This window comes from Thalassophryne amazonica, chromosome 14, assembly GCF_902500255.1.
Source record: "Thalassophryne amazonica chromosome 14, fThaAma1.1, whole genome shotgun sequence".
NCBI classification, from domain to species: domain Eukaryota; kingdom Metazoa; phylum Chordata; class Actinopteri; order Batrachoidiformes; family Batrachoididae; genus Thalassophryne; species Thalassophryne amazonica.
In genome coordinates this window covers 25,439,222-25,462,832 of record NC_047116.1, presented here as the reverse complement: position 1 = coordinate 25,462,832, position 23,611 = coordinate 25,439,222, and the positions used below count along the sequence as shown (strand labels likewise).

The 23,611-nt window shown below is 41.3% G+C and overlaps 1 protein-coding gene and 1 long non-coding RNA gene across 3 annotated transcripts in view; one reads left to right on the top strand and one right to left on the bottom strand.

Annotated features, from left to right (window-relative positions):
• LOC117524397 (glypican-6-like) overlaps window positions 1-23,611 on the bottom strand; it is a 303,252-nt gene that overhangs the window by 197,358 nt on the left and 82,283 nt on the right. The gene's annotated exons all lie outside the window — the stretch shown is intronic.
• LOC117524399 lies at window positions 1,967-19,513 on the top strand. Its single transcript, XR_004564762.1, has 3 exons — window positions 1,967-2,104; window positions 11,827-11,831; window positions 19,502-19,513. It is a non-coding gene; the product is annotated as an uncharacterized LOC117524399 (long non-coding RNA).

Below are 23,611 nucleotides of genomic sequence, written 5' to 3'. Positions count from 1 at the left end.
GGGGCTGGACGACTCCTCCCACAAGGAGTGCTCACAGGCGAATGACGTCACCGACAGGCGTGGAAAAACTCACGCATGCGCACGAGGGTTCAAGCATGTCTGACGTAAAAACATATGAATGAAATCCATATAGTTTTTGAAAAAAATAAAAAGGACCTATACTTTATTGACAGACCTCGTACATCAACAACAAAACAAAACTAACATTTCAATAAAGCCGAGTATCTCAATATTTTTTCCACATACAGTATTGATTCCCCCGTCCTTCATATCAATACATTAAATGCATTTTAAATGCCCTTAAATTTTCCTCAGATGTGATCACTGTGATCTCTACTCTTGCAGATATTGCTGCTGGGTTAGTAGGCTGGTTGCTTCCCAGCACTCGTTACATAAGATCAGCACCTACATCTTTTAAAGTGGTCGTGTGGGTGTACTTTAGTTTTAAAACCAAGACAGTGAGTAATAATTTCGAAAAAGAAGTATATACTGCTTTCAAGCTTTGGTGGATATACAGTGAATTGAAAAAGTATTCAGCCTTGTGGTATTCCACAGTTTTTTTTTATTTGTTTATGCCATTTCAAATACAACACTACAAAAATTATCATGGTGATTTCAACTTAAAAAAAATGAGAAAGGTTAAGTTATGTAAGTTATATAAGTTGCCCAGTTGGCAAATTATATAACTTACCTTCCTGAGATGCATAAAAGCTTTTCTTGAAGTTAAGTTTACTTATGCTTTAAGGCAGAAATTGAACTTAAGTTTTTAAGTTGAATTATTCTGATCATTTTTGGACTTCATCAGGAGATGACATATCCCCACAAACAGTAATACAAAGTGTTGGGTATCACCCAAGTACACCCTTACGCTAAATATGAATGAAACTGGTCAACTGATTCTTGTGGTATCGCGTAAACAAGGGTGGCAATGACAATAAGTTTACTATCTTGTTGTGACCTTGAAATTGTCCCCAATATCACCAAAATTGACTGGTATCGGGGGATCACCCAAGTGCACCCTTATGCAAAATATGAATGAAACTGGTCAACTGGGTCTTGGGATATCGCGCTAACAAGGGTGGCAATGACAATATCTTGAATATGTCACTGTGAGCTTGAAATTGACCCAACAATTGACTCATGTTCACCAGAATTGACTGGTGTCAAGGGATCACCCAAGTACACCCTGATGCTATATATGAATGAAACCGGTCAAGTGGTTCTTGAGATTTCGCTCTAACAAGTGAAAACAGACGGACAGACAGACATGCTGATCGCTATTGCCCCCATATTTCATACCAGGGGAATAAAACCTAATTCAGGCTTCTCAAGATAAACATTTCTAAAATGATCCTCCTTAAACTCAAATTCAAAGCAAATCTCTACAACTTGCTACAAATTAAATATAAGTCTAAAAGCCAAGATGATGGGTGCCATCTGGAATAATCCCCTTTGGTATAACATGTAAAACAACAGTTTTATTGCCAGTTTTCTTCACATAAGTCAGGGGATGGACACATGAACATTTCTAAGTTACGGAATACACCTTGGACTTTATTTACATCAATTACGAACATATATACAAACAGTATGGTACGCGATTGTAAATCTGTGCGGAGTAGACAGTTCTCAAAAACTGAGTGATTGTGAAAGGAGATACCAAGACAACCCAGAAGACATTCTAGGCTTTTGTGGCTGTGACTGGAGAAATTGTGCACAGTGCAAGTTTTGTATCCACAGTAATACAGCTTCATGATGAAGTGGTATGGAGGAGGATTTTCTTAAAAAGAAGACCTGAAATTTCAGCTACAGTTTACTAGAAGGTACATCTCAGATACAAGCCTATATTTGAAATTGTGGTGACAGACAATCCTTCTTTGCTGTACTCCACTATGAAGCTAAGAAATGGCATAAATGCACTGAAATGTAAAGGAGCCAAAAACACTGGTCTAAAAATTTTAAGAAGTTGCCTGCTTCAGAAATATAATCTGCTATTTACGATGGATTTGGCATGCTGAAATCAAATATGACAATAAAAATGACTGCTTGGCTACTGTTTCTAAGACATTTAAGTTTTTACATTTTAAGTCTACATAATTATATTGTGTTGTTAGTAGAGTTTTCATGATAAATCATACACATAGGTCTTTTCATGTTTCTCTGACTGTTCATATAATAATATTTCACCTGTTTTTTTGTAACACCAGTATTCATCAAAAGGTAATTAGTAACATATTAGTAACATATCTTAAAAATAGAGACAATCAACCATTTCAAACAACATTTTCATTCTCAGTGGCCCAAAATTAGTACATTTATTTGAGAAGCATTTCAACTGTAGACTAGTGATACTTTTTCAAGACACTGTATGGTAGCTATGCCTGAGATAAGGGACTGAAAACTCTTCCAAACTGGAGCCGAGAGCTGACAATCTGATCGCATTTAGAATTGGGAGAAATCTGCATATATTCTATTTGATTATGAGTCCAGCTTTATTCAGCCCAATGGTGATGGAAAAATTCCAATTCCTTCCTTTTGGACCATGTGCCTGGCTTCAACTGTATGCTGAAGACCAACATGTTCATGAATGGCATGCATTGTTCACGACAAATGAAATCACGAAAGGACAACCTTTATGATAGAAAATGTACCTTCAATTAAATGATCACTACTTCGTCACTTGCTGGCCCCCAATGGTTTTGTGTACATTTAGCGTTTTTGTGAGTCTCTCCTATTTATCGCTCTGAATCACTGTTTTCTCTTTGCAAAATCCTTTGGAATTCTGTAAAACATGAGGCTTTTTTTGTTTGTTTGTTTGCATCCCCATTTGTACATCCATAAATGATACATTCCTTCCCCATGGTCTACTTGGATGCTGATTGCAAAAATGGTAAAATGTTGAGTAAACACTTTGGCTTATGGTGGTCAAGAGTTATCTGCAATGATGGCCAGGCTGCTTCAGGAGCGGGACATCCCCAGACGTGATGTTGCATCAAATTCTCCGATTCACTTTACTGCCAGAGAGGAGCAAAATAAACCAGAGAAAATTCACATTTAAGAAGCTGAAACCAGACAATTTGGATGTTTTTAAATAGTCAATTAGTTATCATTGCAGGATATAGTTTAATAAATTTGTTCACATAACCAAAGAGAAATAAACCTTTTGTGTGCGTAGAAGAGATCTTCAATTTTTTTACTTTAACTCATAGAAAACAGCAGAAAGAACTAAAGTGCTACATTTCTATTTTTGCCGAGTATACATATACATAAAGTATACATATATTAAAGATAAATCTGACTTGGTGCAGCCAAAAAGGCAGAAATCAATAGAGCACAGGGCTGTGAGTTCTGTGGAAGAAGTGGACTGAAACAGATGGTGGATGAGAAATGTGGCTTAAATGTTTCATTATTTTCATAACTGAATGTGATTGCTTTACTTTTCCGATGGTGGTTTAACCTGTCAAAACAAAACGGCTTCAAATCGAGCACGAGGCGTGATGCCGACTGAATCAGACAATTAAAAAAAATAATCACACAAATAACATTACAGCATGGAATCGGTTAAAAATATGATTTCTCCAAATGACATCTCCAGAGGGTTCTTGTAATTACACCATAAGTGTAATACGTAAGTGCTTTTGAAACATAAGCCACAGTATGTATTTCCAAGCAGGTTTTTCACACCTGAGTTGTTCAGTCCAGCTGAATTAAATGCTGATATGGTTCCACCCACGAATGTCGATACTTTGAGCAGATGTGACATAAACAATCCCGTAACAAAGAGGATGGTGTAAACCAACCACACCGGGACCCTCAGCCCAGCCTCATCCCCAAGGAGCCATAATGTGCCACTTTTTCAGAGTCATTGGCATTTCAAAGTGATGTAGGCAGTTTTCTTATTCGATGTGTGAGGAAATGGGTTTTCCACACGAGTACAAATCATCATCTTACAATATGTCTGGAAAGTATTCACAGCGCTTCACTTGTTCCACATTTTGTTATGTTACAGCCTTATTCCAAAATGGATGAAATTTATTGTTTTAGCTCACAATTCTACTCACAACACCCCATAATGACAACATGAAAAAAGTTTTTTTAAATTTTTGTAAATTTCTTAAAAATAAAAAGCTAAGAAATCACGTGTACGAGGTCTATTAGAAAAGTATCCGACCTTATTATTTTTTTCAAAAACCATATGGATTTGAATCATGTGTGATTGCGTCAGACAAGCTTGAACCCTCATGCACATGCGTGAGTTTTTCCACGCCTGTCGGTTGCGTCATTCGCCTGTGAGCAGGCTTTGAGTGAGGAGTGGTCCAGCCCCCTCGTCGGATTTTCATTGTCAGGAAATGGCGGAATGATTTGGGCTTTTTTTTCCATCAGAATTTTTTCAGAAACTGTTAGAGACTGGCAGCTGGAAACCATTAGAAAAATTTATCTGGCTTTCGGTGAAAATGTTACGGGCTTGGTAGAAAATAAGGAGTGTTACTGTCGCTTTAAGGATGGCCCCCAGCGGCTGTGGGGCACACCGCGCTCCGAAGCCGCCATCGACAGGCTGAGCGACCATTTCATTTCTAAACGGATGGCTGTCTGGATCCATGACCATAGTGTGCCATTTCTCTGGTTATCACAAGAGCTGGACATCAACCATTTTCCGGCAGATTTCACTTTTAACAAGAGATTTTGTCATGGAAAGCTGAGCGGAGGCTTTGCGCATCACGATGGATTCGCTACTGGAGCGAGACAAAACCACCTCCGTTTTGGTCCTCACAGGATGTCTTTGAGATGCCGTTCAGACAGCTGTCGGTGGTTTTTCCATCGAGTGATTATCCGAGAAATTGTGGATGTGCCTGGAAATGCCAGAACATGTCCCGTGAGGCTTCATCACAGCGTTGCTTTGTGCCAAGCGGCACCGCTGCGATGCGCGGAATTCCTCCGCACGTCTGTCTCAATGTGCCGAAAAAGTGCTGATGTCCACATCTTTTCACAATTCCTGTGCTAGTCAGATGACGTCCCGGATAAAACACAGCGTCCAGTTTGGAAATGAATGGCACATTCCACTGTTACAGGAGTTTTTGTCATGGAAAGAGGAGCGGAGGCTTCACACGTCGTGGCGGTGCCGCATGGCGCACAGCAACGCCGTGATGAAGCCTCACGGGACATGTTCTGGCATGTCCAGGCACATCCACAATTTCTTGGATAATCACTCGATGGAAAAACCACCGACAGCTGTCTGAACGCAATCTCAAAGCCGTCCTGTGAGACCAAAATGGAGGTGGTTTTGTCTCGCTCCGGTAGCAAATCCATCGTGACGCGCGAAGCCTCCGCTCGGCTTTCCATGACAAAATCTCTTGTTAAAAGTGAAATCTGCCGGAAAATGGTTGATGTCCAGCTCTTGTGATAACCAGAGAACTGGCAAACGATGGTCACGGATCCAGACAGCCATCCGTTTAGAAATGAAATGGTAGTTCAGCCTGTCGATGGCGGCTTCGGAGCGTAGCACACCCCACAGTCGCTGGGGGCCATCCTTAAAGCGACAGTAACACTCCTTATTCTCTACCAAGCCCATAACATTTTCACCGAAAGCCAGATAAATTTTTATAATGGTTTCCAGCTGCCAGTCTCTAACAGTTTCTGAAAAAAATTCTGATGGAAAAAAAGCCCAAATCATTCCGCCATTTCCTGACAATGAAAATCAGATGAGGGGGCTGGACCACTCCTCACTCAAAGCCTGCTCACAGGCGAATGACGTAACCGACAGGCATGGAAAAACTCACACATGCGCACGAGGGTTCAAGCTTGTCTGACACAATCACACGTGATTCAAATCCATATGGTTTTTGAAAAAAATAATAAGGTCGGATACTTTTCTAATAGACCTCGTACATAAATATTCACACCCTTTGCTCAATACTTTGTTGATGCACCTTTGGCAGCAATTACAGCCTCAAGTCTTCTTGAATATGATACCCATATGTTTTGTCCATTCCTCTTTGCAGCACCTCTCAAGCTCCATCAGGTTGGATGCATTCATCTTTCCCTCAATTCTGACTAGTCTCCCAGTTCCTGCTGCTGAAAAACATCCCAACCACGTGATGCTGCCACCACCATGCGTCACTGTAGGGATGGTGCCTGGTTTCCTCCAAACATGACACCAAAGAGTTCAATCTGGGTCTCATCAGACCAGATAATTTTATTTCTCATGGTCTGAGAGCCCTTCAAGTGCCTTTTGACAAACTCCAGGTGGGCTGCCATGTGCCTTTTACTAAGCAGTGGCTAGGGTCTGGCAACTCTACTACTCTTCTGGTTCTTCTCTCTCCACAAAGGAATGCTGGAGAGAGGCTATTGGGTTCTTGATCACCTCCCTGACTAAGGCCCTCACTAAGATGACAGCCAGCTCTAGGAAGAGTCCTGGTGCATCAGAGTTTCTTCCATTTACGGATGATGGAGGCCACTGTGCACACTGGGACCATGAAATGGTAAATGGGCTGCATTTATATAGCACTTTTCCATCCGCCCTTTTCAGTTTTCAAATCCCGCAAAACCTCGAAGAGGTCGCGGCGCTGCGAGATCTCAGTAACACTGTGAACTGCATTGAGACGCTCTGATCACGCTACACTTTTACCGCTGCACACGGACAACACCATTAACATCTCAACATAAAACTATTTTTATATTGTGCCTAAAACTCTCGTGAATATATTCTCTGGGTTTATAGACGTTGTTATTGCGTTTGTTTTATGTAAACATGGAAGAATCACAGGCTGTCTCTCCGTTACTTTCAATAGGAGCTGCTGTGAGCTACGCTCGCTTCCTGATCATGTCGTTCTGGGGGAAAGTGAAGTTTGCTCTTTAACGTCTTGATTATTGTTCTTTACAACACTGTTTGTCCTCTTTGTTCCAGACTAATACATATGTCTGAAATTCGGTATGCGTTTATTAAATTCCACGCAGATTAAATGTAGCAGACACAGATTATTTGTTATAATTGTTTTAGCAGGTTTTCAGGGTATCATGCAGCAGTCTCTTATTAACGTGATGAAAAGCATAAAAAATACATTTTTGTAGTATAATATTCATTTACAATTGTCATCATGTGGATTCTCTATGTTGTTTTGACTGCAGCGACTCTCTGGCACGCAAGTGATTATGGGATACATGAAAACCTTGGATATGCATTAGACGCTCAAAGCGCTTTATAATAATGCCTCACATTCAACCCGATGTCAGGGTGCTGCCATACAAGGCGCTCACTACACACCGGGAGCAACTAGGGGATTAAGGACGTTGCCCAAGGGCCCTTAGTGATTATCCGGTCAGGCTGGGATTTGAACCAAGGATCCTCTGGTCTCAAGCCCAAGGCTTAACTACAAGACCATCACCTCCTCTGCTGGTTCAAAGCAGCAGAAATGTTTCTGTACCCTTCCCCAGACTTGTGCCTTGAGACAATCCTGTCTTGGAGGTCTACAAACAATTCCTTTGACTTCATGCTTGGTTTGTGCTCTGACATGCACTGTCAACTGTGGGACCTTATATGTAGACAGGTGTGTGTCTTTCCAAAATAAGTCTAATCAACTGAAATTACCCCAATATCGAATTTCAATGTGGAGTGATCAGAAACTAACTTAACTGATGTTTAGTTTGTACCAAATACTTGACAACTAGTATGCATTATTGCTACACTCTATATATACACACACACACACACACACACGAGTAAAAAGGTCCAGCTGAAATGTTTCTTGGGTTACAGGCTTTGAGTGCATGCCACTTCATCATAAACGTCATCAAGACAAAAAAAAAAAAAGTAATCTCTAATGGCACAACAACCCTACTGTGTCATCCAGTAGTCACAACAGAGAAAGACGTCACTTTAAAAGAGCCTCTCGTACATCAAAACTCAGACAGAAGCTTTCAACGGATGTCAGGACTAAGCAAAGTGCCGTGACCTTCAAAGACGAGGTTCAAACAGCACTCTGACCTCACCGGTAACAACGCATTCACAGCACATCAGAGGCTCTTCTACAGATCAACAGATGCGTCGTCTGTTGCAATCAACTCCCATTATATCCATTTTACAGCAAAATGCCACTGATAAATGCACAACATAAACATGCACATGAAAAAAGAGGTTTTGATTAAATTCAGACATAAAATGCGACTCTGAATGCAAAATTGATTTCACATTTTTATAGTGGTGCCCAGAAGTCTGTATATAACGTAGTTTCTATTGTTTTGTCTACAGTTTGACAATCTCATTTATTTTTATTAACATCAGCCAAGCAGCACAAGAAAAGAAAAACAACACCCTTAAAGCAAACATTTCCTTTTACTGGATTACACTGTTGAACACATTCTGTCAGCTGCAATGCAATTTTAGTGGAGTCAGCTGATTATTTGTGCAATATTTCATATTATATATATATATATATATATATATATATATATATATATATATATATATATATATATATATATATATATACATACATACATACATACATACATGAGGTCTATTAGAAAAGTATCCGACCTTATTATTTTTTTCAAAAACCATATGGATTTGAATCACGTGTGATTACATCAGACATGCTTGAACCCTCGTGGGCATGCGAGAGTTTTTTCATGCCTGTCGGTTACGTCATTCGCCTGTGGGCAGTCTTTGAGTGAGGAGTGGCCCACCCTCTCGTCGTTTTTTCGTTGTTTAAGAATGGCTCAGAGACTGCTGCTTTCTTTCATAAAAATTTTTTCAAAACTGTAAGGCACAACTGAGTGGACACCATTCAATAAATTCAGCTGGTTTTCGGTAAAAAATTTAACGGCTGATGAGAGATTTTGGTCTGGTAGCGTCGCCGTAAAGACGGCCCACGGTGCCTGACAGCGATCTGCGCTTCGAGGCGGCAGCATCTCGCTGTTTCAAGTTGAAAACTTCCACATTTCAGGCTCTGTTGACCCAGGAAGTCGTCAGAGAACAGAGAACTTTCAGAAGAAGTCGGCATGAGGAGTTTATTCGGACATTCCATTGTTAACGGACATTTTGTAATGAAAGAACGCATGTCGGGCCGACCGCAGGGGGTCGCGACAGGAAAAACACCTCCGTTGGAAACCTTAACGGGCAAGTTGGAACATGCCCAAGCTGTTAAACAATTTCTCAGTTACTCACTTGTTGAAAGCCATCAAAAGCTGCCTGAATTTTACAAATGGTTTTTAACACAGAGGTGTTTTTCCTGTCGCGGCGCACACAGATTCACCGAGTCGTCACGGAAACGACTCGGCGAATTTGCGCGCACGTCTTTCATTAAAAAATGTCCTTAAACAGTGGAATGTCCACATAAAGTCCTCATGCCGGCCTCTTCTGAATCTTCTCTGTTCTCTCACGACGTCCTGGGTGAATTAAGCCTTAAATTAGGATGTTTTCAGGTCGAAACAGGCCGACGACGGCGCCTGGAAACGCTGCACGACGTCCCGCTCCGTGGGAAGTTCTTACAGCGACAGAAACACCCCACTTGTGAAAACACTCTCTTGTGAATACTGCCTAATTACCTCCGCCAACAAAGTTGGGTAGATGTTGTGTTTTCAGCCCTTTGTTTGTCTGTTTGTAAACAGCCTGGCACCCACAATTTTTCATATATGGTTATGAAATTTTTACAGAGATTTGTATCTTGATAGGCAAGAACCGATTCAATTTTCAAGGTCATATGTCAAAGGTCAAAGTCAGGAAAAATCTTGGAACAATTCCAATCCTTTAGGGCCCCTTCACGCATAACATGATTTAAGTCAACTAGCGCACGAAGGAGGAATTGCATACCAATTGTGAAAATTCGGAGCTGCCTACAACACCTTGTACACGTGTCGCTACAACTATTTGTGCACACCAGCGGCTGAAAGACAGAGTGTGCCCTGTGGCATGGCATGCATGTGGTTTGTGTGCTCCCACACACGAGGCGCCTGTGATCTGATCACAGAGTGACACCTTGGTCTGTGCGCTGAACAGACAAGGGGCGCAGCTGTCTGCCAACAGATTGACAGGCTGCCCCAGGTGATACGGACCTTCAGATCATAACACGCAGCAAATGATCTGAATGTCACGAATGAGCTCTGTTCCACGACTGTCCTGTGGCGTCCCATCCACAAGACATGCGCTGGGCCGGCTTGACACACTGGGTTCAGCAGATGTGGACATAAGCGCGCCCTGCTTCTCATTCATGTAATTTCATGATTGTACGTCTGTGACCATGAGTCATCTACAGAGGAACAGATGGTTCATACTTGTATTGTCCACTTGATAAGAGGGATTCAATAAAATGTGGTGTTTTTATATGGTGTGTGGTTTTATTTTTCTTTAAATACATCCATCTCCTTGTTGATTTCAGGCATTTTTTGCACCTTTTACAGGCCAGCGATGGGTAGCGCAGTGGTAAAGTTTCTGGCTGGCAATCAGAGCTTTTGTAAACTGCAGGTTCAAATCCCGTGGGTGGATGTATTTTTTTTTTCCACAGCAGCTGTGCAATGTGGTTACACATGCTCCAGCTGCTCGCATTGTGTTCCTGATGTGATGGTGTCGTGCACCCTCGTGCACAACACCATCGCAGCGGGATCGTTCACGCCTGCCCGTCAGCTCAATGTTTTCGTGGTTCGCTCATACGAGTTGTTCCGCTGTGACTGGTCCTGATTTGTACTTATTGTACTGTGTGTGAAGGGGCCCTTAACACTGAACAAATATTCAAGAATTCATAACTCTGCCAAGAAAGATCAAATTGTTGTTCGGTAGGGCGGTATCCTTTATCGACTGACAAATTTTGATCCGGATCTGATCCAGATTACAGATTTTCGCGGCCATTTAAATTTAACATTGAAAACCGCATTTAATGTATATTTTACATTATATCTCAATCAAACGTGCCCCAATCACTTTCATATTTGAAGATGAGGCCCAGACTGGCACTCACTATCACCTGACAAAGTTTGATCTGGATTTGATCTGCATTATGGATTTTGGGGACATTGGAATTTAATATTGAAAAGTCTATTTGTTGTACATTTTGCATTATATCTTAATCAAAAGTGTCTCAATCTCTCTCATTTTTCTCTTATGGATTCACCTACACCACCAAAATTGGATGGAGGTTCCACTTTTATGGCAAAAAGCAATGAAAAGAAAAAAGCATTGACAAATTGTATACAGCAGAGATAACCAGTGTGAAAACGAACTGAACTGAAAAAAATCTTCGATTCAAGTGTGTGAACTAAATACATACTCCTGACATTTGATCACATCTAATTTAGCTTATGAAAAGTCACTTCTAACAGGACTTTTACCTTGAAATTTTGTTCCAAGGTAAAAAAAATTGTGAAATTGGAAACTCGTGTTGTGGAGGTTTGCACTCTATGAGCGCAGTGCTCTAGTTCCAGCCTGGATCTGTGTTTAGATTTTAACAGATGCTCTTTTTGATGCAATCTCAGATGTACATGGAGAATAGGATATGGCTGTCCTTGAACCAGGGACTTTGAGTGTGGAAGGCAAGCATGTTAACACCTTGCGTCACCATGTTGCTTTCCTGTCATATTAAGCCTACAAGTATAAATGTATTCGTATGTAGTAGCTACTTTGGTCAGTCCAAGTTTGCTCCAGTGAAGATGCTATGCAGATGTTAGTTGCTGTCAGACAAACTATAAAAGCTGTTTACATTTACCTAGGCTGTGTAGAGGCATGTTCAGTGGAGGTACAGTAGTGTTCAGAATAATAGTAGTGCTATGTGACTAAAAAGATTAATTCAGGTTTTGAGTATATTTCTTATTGTTACATGGGAAACAAGGTACCAGTAGATTCAGTAGATTCTCACAAATCCAATAAGACCAAGCATTCATGATATACACAGCTATGAAATCGGGCTATTAGTAAAAAAAAGTAGAAAAAGGGGGTGTTCACAATAATAGTAGTGTGGCATTCAGTCAGTAAGTTCGTCAATTTTGTGGAACAAACAGGTGTGAATCAGGTGTCCCCTATTTAAGGATGAAGCCAGCACCTGTTGAACATGCTTTTCTCTTTGAAAGCCTGAGGAAAATGGGACATTCAAGACATTGTTCAGAAGAACAGCATAGTTTGATTATAAAGTTGATTGGAGAGGGGAAAACTTATACGCAGGTGCAAAAAATTATAGGCTGTCCATCTACAATGATCTCCAATGCTGTACAATGGCCAAAAATCCAGAGACGCATGGAAGAAAACGGAAAACAACCATCAAAATAGATAGAAGAATAACCAGAATGGCAAAGGCTCACCCATTGATCAGCTCCAGGATGATCAAAGACAGTCTGGAGTTACCTGTAAGTGCTGTGACAGTTAGAAGATGCCTGTGTGAAACTAATTTATTTGCAAGAATCCCCCGCAAAGTCCCTCTGTTAAATAAAAGACATGTGCAGAAGAGGTTACAATTTGCCAAAGAACACATTAACTGGCCTAAAGAGAAATAGAGGAATATTTTGTGGACTGATGAGAGTAAAATTGTTCTTTTTTTTGTCCAAGGGCCGCAGAGAGTTTGTGAGACGACCCCCAAACTCTGAATTCAAGCCACAGTTCACAGTGAAGACAGTGAAGCATGGTGATGCAAGCATCATGATCAAATCAAATCAAATAGGGGAGGTGATGGTCTAGTGGCTAAGGTGCTGGGCTTGAGTCCAGAAGACCATGGGTTCAAATCCCCACCTGACTGGAAAATCACTAAGGGTCCTTGGGCAAGGCCTTTAATCCCCTATTGCTCCTGGTGTGTAGTGAGCGCCTTGTATGGCAGCACCCTGACATCGGGGTGAATGTGAGGCATAACTGTAAAGCACTTTGAGTGTCTGATTCAGATGGAAAAGCACTATATAAATGCAGTCCATTTACCATTTACAATGACCCCAAGCACACTAGTAAATGAGCAAAATCTTGGTTCCAAACCAACAAAATTAATGCATCGCAGATGTGAAGAAATCATGAAAAACTGTGGTTATACAACTAAATACTAGTTTAGTGATTCACAGGATTGCTGAAAAAGCAGTTTGAACATAATAGTTTTGAGTTTGTAGCATCAACAGCAGATGCTACTATTATTGTGAACACCCCCTTTCCTACTTCTTTTTTTTTTACTAATAGCCCAATTTCATAGCCTTAAGAGTGTGCATATCATGAATGCTTGGTTTTGTTGGATTTGTGAGAATCTACTGAATCTACTGGTACCTTGTTTCCCATGTAACAATAAGAAATATACTCAAAACCTGGATTAACCTTTTTAGTCACTTAGGACTACTATTATTCTGAACACTACTGTATACTCCACTGAGTATAATCAACAACAAGATTTACTTGATTCTGTTGAAGTAATTTTGACGTTTCTTCATCTACATTGTGTGGAAATTACTGCTCTGACAGTCTGTCCATAAGGAGTACTTTTCTGGGCATGATCCCGGCATGAACCGCCCACATTGGACCTGGCTGTGGAAGATAAATTGTTACCCTTGTGGCGATTGACCGGTTGTTTGCCTGGGTTGTTGATATCCAGGACCCGGGACAATTCTGTGGAGTGTTAGATGCGGTGACACGGAGCTCCTAGAGCCGATCTGAGTTGAACTAACGCAGTGTGTCAGCATCATTAGACGAGTCAAGTCAACTCTAGGAACACATCCCGTTGTCACGCATCGCTACGGCTTCCACACAATGGAACCACCCCAGGTTGTTGTGATCATCTTGGTACTGCTTATCACAATGTCATTTCTTTCCCCAGGAAGCCAAATGTTTTGTAAAAACTTGTTGCCCAGTGTTATCATGTTGCCAGTGAATATTTGATTTAAACCAACAAACTGCCTGTTAAGATCCACTGCATGATCATAAATATTCTCTGTGCCACTCTGAATGCATATCTAAAGCATATCTACTTCATGAGATTTTTAGTAAAATTTGAGCGCTTCCTTTTATTGTAAGCTTTTGGTTTCCCTTTTCAATTCCCAATCAAGCAAATTCAGTTCAAGTCCAATCCTACTTTCCAAAACGTAAACTATATGATAGCCCATGAGATCTGCAAAGCAGTTGTGAAAGCAAATGTTTTACATGCTTTGGAATAATACTCCTGGAATACACAATGGGCTAAGTGTTGTGCGTGTGGTTTTTGTTTGCATCTGCTGCGTGGTAGCGAGTATGATTTCGGCCCAAAGCTCTCTGTGCTCCTGAATAAAAACAACAAAACACAGCTGAGGTGGAATTGTTTCATCGTATCAAAGTTGGCCTGTGGTGGGTTCACATTATGAATGCCTGAGGGTGAAGCAAAAATACTTGATCCAGGCTAACTGCACAGTTACAACAAAACACTGGACCTCATATTTGTCCAGTGCTGATAAATCCATTTGTTTTTTAAGCAACAGAACAGAGAAGAAAAAACTGCCACTGATGCCTCTCAACATATCTTCAGCAATGTGATGACTGTTCTCCTCCATTCTACCCTGTCCAGTGTATTGAAGGCTCTGCTCAGAGATGACACCGCTAAGACCCTTCATCCAACCTCAATCATGCTGCACGTCGACCTCCAGCCTCCTTGTCCCTCGTACCTGACAACCATCTCCAAAGGCTGCACCCACACAGTTTGACACGGGCACTGTTAGCTCCAACATGCTCACTTGCTTGCCAGTTTCAAAGACAAGGAGGATGTCTGGTGTCAAAGTGACAACAGCTATGCACCAGGGGTATTTCAGCTCCATCTCCAGACCCACCAACAGCTGCAAGTCCCTCACAGAAGCCAAAATTCCTGTCGATGTACGAGGTCTGTCCATAAAGTATCGTACCTTTTTATTTTTTTTTTAAACTATATGGATTTGATTCATATGTTTTTGCGTCAGACAAGCTTGAACCCTCGTGCGCATGCATGAGTTTTTCCACGCCTGTCGGTGACGTCATTCGCCTGTGAGCACTCCTTGTGGAAGGAGTGGTCCCGCCCCGTTGTCGGATTTTCATTGTCTGGAAATGGCGGAATGATTTGGGGTTTTTTCCATCAGAATTTTTTCAGAAGCTGTTAGAGACTGGCACCTGGAAACCATTCAAAAAATTTATCTGGCTTTCGGTGAAAATTGTACGGGCTTCACAGAGAATAAGGACTGTTACTACAGCTTTAAGGACAGCCCACAATGGTGCTCGGCGCGCCACGCTCCGAACAGCGAATCGTTCATGACGCACAAAGCCTCTGCGCGGCTTTCCATGACAAAATCTCTTGTTAAAAGTGAAATCTGCCGGAAAATGTTGATATCCAGCTCTTGTGATAACCAGAGAAGGAGCACACAACTGTCCCGGCTCCACACAGCCATCCGTTTAGAAATAATCCGGTGGTTCGTGCCTGTCGTTGCAGCTCGGAGCACGGCGCGCCGAGCGCCATTGTGGGCCATCCTTAAAGCTGTAGTAACAGTCCTTAGATGTAAAAACACATGAATCAATTCCAATAGTAAAAAAAATAAATAAAAAGGTACGATACTTTATGGACAGACCTCATACTTTCAGGGAGATGTGGCTCGTGGGAGATGTGAAGGGCAGTGCCAATTGCTGTGGTCTACTCCAACACTGGTTTCTGTGATTACCTTCAGGACTTTATTGAACTGATAAACTTTATTGTTTTTGTGCAAATATTTGCTTATTTTGAAATGGATGCCTGCAGCACGTTTCAAAAAAGCTGGGACAGTGGTATGTTTACCATTGTGTTACATCACCTTTCCTTCTAACAACATTCAATAAGCGTTTGGGAACTGAGGACACTAATTGTTGAAGCTTTGTAGGTGGAATTCTTTCCCATTCTTGCTTGATGTACGACTTCAGTTGTTCAACAGTCCGGGGTCTCCGTTGTTGTATTTTGCGTTTCATAATGCGCCACACATTTTCAATCGGTGACAGGTCTGGACTGCAGGCAGGCCAGTCTAGTACCTGCAGTCTTTTACTATGAAGCCACGCTGTTGTAACACGTGCAGAATGTGGCTTGGTGTTGTCTTGCTGAAATAAGCAGAGACGTCCCTGAAAAAGACGTTGCTTGGATGGAAGCATGTGTTGCTCCAAAATCTGGATGTACCTTTCAGCATTGATGGTGCCATCACAGATGTGTAAGTTGCCCAAGCCATGGGCACTAACACACCCCCATATGCTGGCTTTTCAACTTTGCGCTGGTAACAATTTGGATGGTCTTTTTCCTCTTTTGTCCAGAGGACACGACGTCCATGATTTCCAAAAACAATTTGAAATGTGGACTCATCAGACCATAGCACACTTTTCCACTTTGCGTCTGTCCATTTCAAATGAGCTCGGGCCCAGAGAAGCAGTGGCGGTGCCGTGGGGGGGGCTCAAGCCCACCCAATAATGAGTCAAGCCCCCCTCAGCTCTCCCCAATAATTCTGCCAATAATGTGAATAGCGACTGACATATTTGTGGATCTCAACTGCAGTTTTGTGCTGAGAATGTCTCAATATTGCGTAACTGAGCAAAGTAATGAATGTGTGTGTTTGGTGATCCACCAATGCTGAACCACCCTTCACAAACAGAATTTTCAGTTTTGCAAATAAACATTTATTTGTAAAAACCCACATACAAGTTACAAATCAGAAATTTGTGTTTGTGGATCACAAAGCATATGTACAAATCAAAGGATATTTGTAAATCACCCTCTGTGCATTTGCAAGTATTAATGAGACAAATTTAACTCCACACTCCAAAAATTTAGGTTTCCTAAATATTTATTATGGCCACTCTTAAAACTTCATTTATCTTTATTTATACCTATGTGCAAGTTTACTGGACTTGCAATCATTCTAAGTGATGTGTGTGTGCATTGATACCACATTTTAGAGGAGCACGGGTGACTAAACCACATACCTTGGTATTTATAAAGCAATTTACTATATATTGTTCATTTCAATGACATTTTGTGGAGCCCCTCCAACTTTTACCCCAGCTCCCCATCAGCTCCCACCAACAAAAATTTCCTGGCACCACCACTGCAGAGAAGGCGGCTGCGTTTCTGGATGTTGTTGATGTATGGCTTTCGCTTTGCATGGTAGAGTTTTAACTTGCACTTGTACATGTAGCGACAAACTGTGTTAACTGACAATGGTTTTCTGAAGTGTTCCTGAGCCCACGCGGTAAGATCCTTTACACAAAGGTGTCAGTTTTTAATGCTATGCCGCCTGAGGGATCGAAGGTCACGGACATTCAGTGTTGGTTTTCGGCCTTGCCACTCGCGTGTAGAAAGTTCTCCAGATTCTCTGAATCTTCTAATTATATTATGGACTGTAGATGATGGAATCCCTAAATTCCTTGCAAGTGAACAATGAGAAACATTGTTCTTAAACTGTTGGACTGTTTTTTCACGCAGCTGTTCACAAAGTGGTGATCCTTGTTGTGTGGCTGGGGGGGCCTGGCTGCCTTTTGTTTCTGTTTTCTGTCCTGTCTTTTGTTTTTCCTTCCAGGTGGCTTGCATTTGGGACTGAGTGGCTGTGTAGCTGAGTTTATCAGGACCTCACCCTGATCACCTGAGGCTGATCACCTGCGGCTCGTCAGGACTCACAGCTGTGGTGCATCTACAATGGATTGGAACATGGTGGCATTTAAGACTGGAGTACACAGTGTGTATTTGCCAGAGACTCGACCTTGTGACCAGACGGGTGAGATCGTCGTCTCGGGAGCCATCTCATCATCAGTGGATGCAGAGAACGTCCAGGTTTGATGCATGGTCTGTGAAAGAGGAGAGGGTGAGGTCTCACGCTCGTCAGCACACTTCCTGAGGTACGTTAGATTTTGTGACTAACATTTATACAGTCAGTAAATGTGGTGTCTCTCACACCTTATTATATTGAGCTGTATGTTGGTCGTTTAAATCAGCTTCCACTGCAGTGGAGTTTTGTGAACAGGGTGTTCCATGCCTGCAGGGTGGGAAGCTGATTTGCAATTAAGCCAGGAAGTGTTTGCTGTTTGTACACCTTTGAGTGGTCTCTCTGTGTGTTGAGTGTGGACTCACATAATGATTCCTTCTTTCACAGACTCGGTTTGTCGCGGCCACCTGGGGGGTGTCGGCGGGGTCCTTGGGTCCGAATTGGTTCTGGCTCCGGACCGTTAGCGCTGCTGGGAGCGCACCGCAATCCACCATGCCAGACCGCGCACTTTTATATTTTTTCACATCACTGTTATGTTTATTAAACTCTGTTATCCTTTGTACCGTGCTCTGCTTATTTTATACTGGGTCCTTCAAACGCTGGTCGGTTCTCCGGGCTGCGTCCGACACATAACAATCCTCGCCCCATCTTTGCTTTTGAATAGCTGAGCCTTTTGGGGATGCTCCTTTTACACCCAATCATGACACTCACAATTAGTGTCCTCAGTTCCCAAACACTTATTGAGTGTTGTTAGAAGGGAAGGTGATGTAACACAGTGGTAAAAATACCACTGTCCCAGCTTTTTTGAAAGGTGTTGTAGGCATCCTTTTCAAAACGTGTTCCAAAGTGAACTCATAGCCTAGCAATAATCAGGACATAATCTGCTTTACTTCTGAGATCTGACAGGATCAAGTTTACACAGACGAGCATGGCTGCAATTCCTTATAGAAGATGACAGATGAAAATTAAGTGGAAAACAGCTCAATGTCTGCTCTAGTATTTTTTTTTATCTCTATGGTTGACTCCAACCATTGGCGTAGGTTGCAAATGCTTGTGAACATATGATCATGTTTGCTAATGCTATTTATTGTTAGTAAGATACTCTACCATATCATTATAACAATGTCTGGTATAAATAACAATAATTTCCACATCTGGAAAATGAGTCATTGACAGAAAATTTTCATCAATGAAATTAGCTATTTTCTGGAAATAACGGTAACACTGATTTGTTTTTGGTGATACCGGTGAACACATATTAGAATAGGAGCATAAATGGGGATCCCCCAATATAGTTTTCCAGATGTGCAGCAGTACAGATGCATTTGAATTAGCACTTAAAACAAAAAAGTAACGCCAAACAGCATGAGAATGAGGCAGGTTTCTAAATGTATTCAGTGCTTTATCAACTCCGACAGATGCTGCTATAATAACACACATATATTTCCCACTTGTCACTCTCATGTATCCAATCAAAGCAAGTGTCATTCAGATGTGCTACCTTGTAATCACTACTGATGCAGCATTTCCATGAGCCCAGTAGATAAAGACATTTAAATTTCACATACCTCATGTTGACACATGCTCATATTTTTATTTTACTTTGCATACCTGCCACATAATTATGAAATTTAAGGTTTGAAATTTTATGCATCTCCCTTCTAATACCCCTTTTCCTCATCCTACACCTGGTTAAGTAGCTTTCTGCAAAATGTGATGCTGTCTATGCCTCGTCTATATCTTGCAGCTGTGAGCAAGCTGAAGCAATTTAATTGATCGTGCCCTCCCACATAAAGAGCATGAATCTGTCTTTATCTCTCCAATTTAGCTTATGTGCTGCTGTTTGTAGGATTATGTTCATTTTCTTATTAATTAGCAGAAACCCATGGTTACTTTTTGGTGCACGGTTAATTGTGCACAATAGTCAGTGAATGTAATTGAAATCCCATCAGTCCGTTCTGGTGGCTGCTCGACTGGGCACATTAAATATGTGTACGTTCAGAGACAGAGTTGTCTGCTTTGGATTTAATGCCAAATTATTATTTAAATTTCCCGTTCACACTCACCTGTTCAGCAAATACAGTAATGAACGGTGAAGAAAATTAGTTTTCCGTAATAACATTTAAAGCTAAAGAGTACAGTGTGATTCAGTTTAAACACAGGATGAAAGTTAATCACTCCAAAGTACGCAATTATTCTAAATTCATTGTCATGTTCAGCTGCTTTTCCGTTTTAAAAAAGAGCAGGTTACAAGCAGAAAACTGGTTACAAACTTCCCAATTGCACTGGACATCAATATTGTGCAGCAGATAACTGAAATAATCCTGCAAATGGTGATGTTTAGCGGAGGTGATGGTCTAGTGGTTAAGCGTTGGGCTTGAGACCAGAGGATCCACGGTTCAAATCCCAGCCTGACTGGAAAATCAGTAAGGGCCCTTGGGCAAGGTCCTTAATAGGGATGAGTATCGAGAACTGGTTCTTTTCGGGTATCGTTAAGAAATTATTCGATCCACCGACATCAATAGCCATTTTGCTTAACGATTCTCTTATTGGTTCTTCAGAGCAGCCGTTGTTTTTGAGGGTGTTTATCTGGAAAAAGATCATTTCTCTACATTGATTGCAGACCATGTAGCGGGTCTGTAATCAACTGTTTCTGTAATGGCTCTGCTTTGAAGCTTAAACCAATGAAGCAGTGCTCCGATCTGCTGCTTCATTGGTTCTTTGCTACACTGCTTTTCAGAAGCAGCAGCTTCGCTTCTTAACCCCTCTCAAAGCCATTTAAAGATGTCAATCATGAGTCACTTTTGTGCAGATTAAATTCACTAACTAGGATTCTGTCTTGGCGCAGGCAAGAAACCAGAATCGTCCTCCGTTCCGTTCGGCGCTCTGTGCCAAGTCACATTAGACTCATATTAAGCGGTCAGAATTAATAACTTCAAAGCAAATTGCCATTTGAAATCAAAGGACACCTCTTTCCAAACGCTGTAATACAAACAATTAACTACAATCGACCAAAACATTTGTTTTTTACTCCCAAAATGAGACAGCCTGCATTCTTTATGAATTACATTGATGCTGATGTGCAGCAGCCGGCTGAGCTCAGCTCAGAGGTATGGAGTGACATTCATGCCATTAATGTCTGAAAGGAAATGCTTTTGACAAAAACTACAGATTTGTTTTTATTTATATTTATATCCAGAGATCAAGGATCCAGTGAACAATTTCATATTTATTTACTTTAAGACTCAATAAAATGTTGTTGACATAGAAACTTGTAAAGCCTACTTTTAGTACACAGAAAATTCAAAAGAGGTAACGATAAGGAATCGGATTGATAATCGGAATTGATAATGGTATCGATATTGATAAAATCTTTTCGATACCCATCCCTGGTCCTTAACCCCCTAGTTGCTCCCAGTGTGTAGTGAGTACCTTGTATAGCAGCACCTTGACATCGGGGTAAATGTGAGGCATTACTGTAAAGCGCTTTGAGCATCTGATGCAGATGGAAAAGCGCTATATAAATGCAGTCCATTTACATTCAGTCACAGATAGTCCAAGCTATACCTTTTTGGAATCTTTAAGATCAGGCAAATAATGTGGTACAGTTTTCAATATGCCTGGAGGATCTTTTAATTTTGAACCGTGTAATTGTTTAATTAACGCCTCTGCCTTGAAAACTGAAAATTCAAGTGGCCAATGTTTTTTTTTTTTTTAAAGAGTAATGTTTAAGGAGTATTTGTGCCAAATTTGACGCTTCTATCACCATTTTGCAGGATTCCTCTGTACACATTCTGTTATCTGCTGTACTAATACGACATCTTACAAACATGCACAGATAAAACAGGCTAAATAGTATCAATTTGTGAATGAAACTAATGTTTAAAGATGACTAATTCTTTTCTTTTTCTTTTTTTAATGACACATAAAGTTTGCAGGCTTGGACTGAATCCTGAGGAGAACTGGAATGAAAAATAGTCATTTTGGAGCTCACCACGTTGGAGTCATGCATTACTTGTCAGCAGAAGTGATTTATTCTGCTTTAAATTTGATCAGTTCAGCATAACACATTCACACCAACGCAGTGAAATTTGGATTCTGTAGCTTCTGTAGCTCATGTGACAAACCAAATCTTCAGCTCAGCAAGAAAAGCATTCTGACCTGAAAAATGCACAATTTGTCACATCAAGGTTTGATGCTGAACAGTTGCAAACCATCTTTCAAATTACAAATATCCTCCAGTGCCACACAAGAACTGATACATTTTTACTTCTTGCAAAGACGTACTGTTTTCAGTGCTGTTTGTTTATTTGTTATTAAAAATATGCCAAAACTATTGAACTGATTTTCAGAAAACTTGGTGGAAGGGTGGAATATGGGCCAAGGAGGAAAATAATAACTTTTGGAGCAGATCTGCAGGGGGTGGAACTAGGATAGGAAGTGCATTTTTCAACATTTTTTTGTGAAATTCTTAAGACATAATGGACAGCTCTTTAAAACAAGAGCCATCAGGAGATGACATACCACCGTGCTCCCCACAAATCAGTAATACAAAGTGTCAGGGAATCACAAAAGTACACCTTTATGCTAAATATGAATTAAATTTGTCAACTGGTTCTTGAGATATCACGCTAACGAGAGTGGCAAAGGTAATATCTTGAGTATTTCACTGTGACCTTGAAATTGACCTCAATGTCACTGCAATCAACTGGTGTCGCAGAATCACCCAAGTACAAAGAATATGAATGAAATTGGTCAACTGATTCTTATGCTATCGCGCGAAGAAGGGTGGCAATGACAATAACTTTACTATCTTGTGACCTTGAAACTGATCCCAATATCACTGAAAATGACTGGTATCGGGGGATCACCCAAGTGCATCCTTATGCTAAATATTAATTTAATTTGTCACCTGGTTCTTGAGATATCACGCTAAAAAGGGTGGCAATGACAATATATTGAATATTTCACTGTGACCTTGAAATTGGCCCCAAGACCACCACAATCAACTGGTGTTGGGGGATCACCCAAGTACACCCTTAAGCTAAATATGAATGAAATTGGTCAGCTTGTTCTTGAGATATCACGCTAACAAGGGTAACAATGACAATATCTTGAATCTCACTGTGACCTTGAAATTGGCCCCAAGGTCACCACAATCAACTGGTGTTGGGGATTACCCAAGTACACCCTTATTCCAAGGATTCAAGGATTCAAAAGACGTTTATTGTCATATGCACATAGGAACATGTTCCCTGCACAATGAAATGTGTTTACTGCATTTTTACCCATCCTAATTGCCAGTTAGGAGCAGAGGTCGCCTTTTTTGGCGCCCGGGGACCCAGCTCCAGATGTATATCCCTGCCCTAGGTCACGAGCAGGGCTGAGCAAACCTTGACCAGCCTCATGACACACTTAAACAACAACACACATAAGCCGGTCCGGTACATGAACACATATAAAAGCACACACAAGGAAAGAATTGGGAAAAGAAAAACCTCCATTGCTGCTGCGTTGAACTCCCGCAGCACCACTGGAGAGCAAAAAACCCCCCATAACATAGAATAACAGTCATAACAAAAACAAAAAAACAATCACAACAGACGACAGACAACAGCCAAGACTTGGATGTGTCCAGTGTCCAGACAAACAGCCCGGAAAGGCCGCCCTTGAGGCGCCATCAACAGGCCTTATCTGTCCATCCTGGGGGGGATCCCAGTCCTGAATCAGTCCACCAGAGTCTCAAGGTCCCACAGTTAACATCTCAGGACTGGGAAGGGAGGGAGGGAGGGGAAGACAAAGAGGCGGGGAGACGAGGAGCGAGGCTATCAGGAGTGCTCTTCAGGGGGAGGATTTTATCCCAGCGGCCTTGAAGGACAGCTGGTGTTTGGAAACCAAATAGATATCCAGATTAACAGACGCCTGGCAGATTCCACAGTCTGAAACTTCAGAGTGGCTC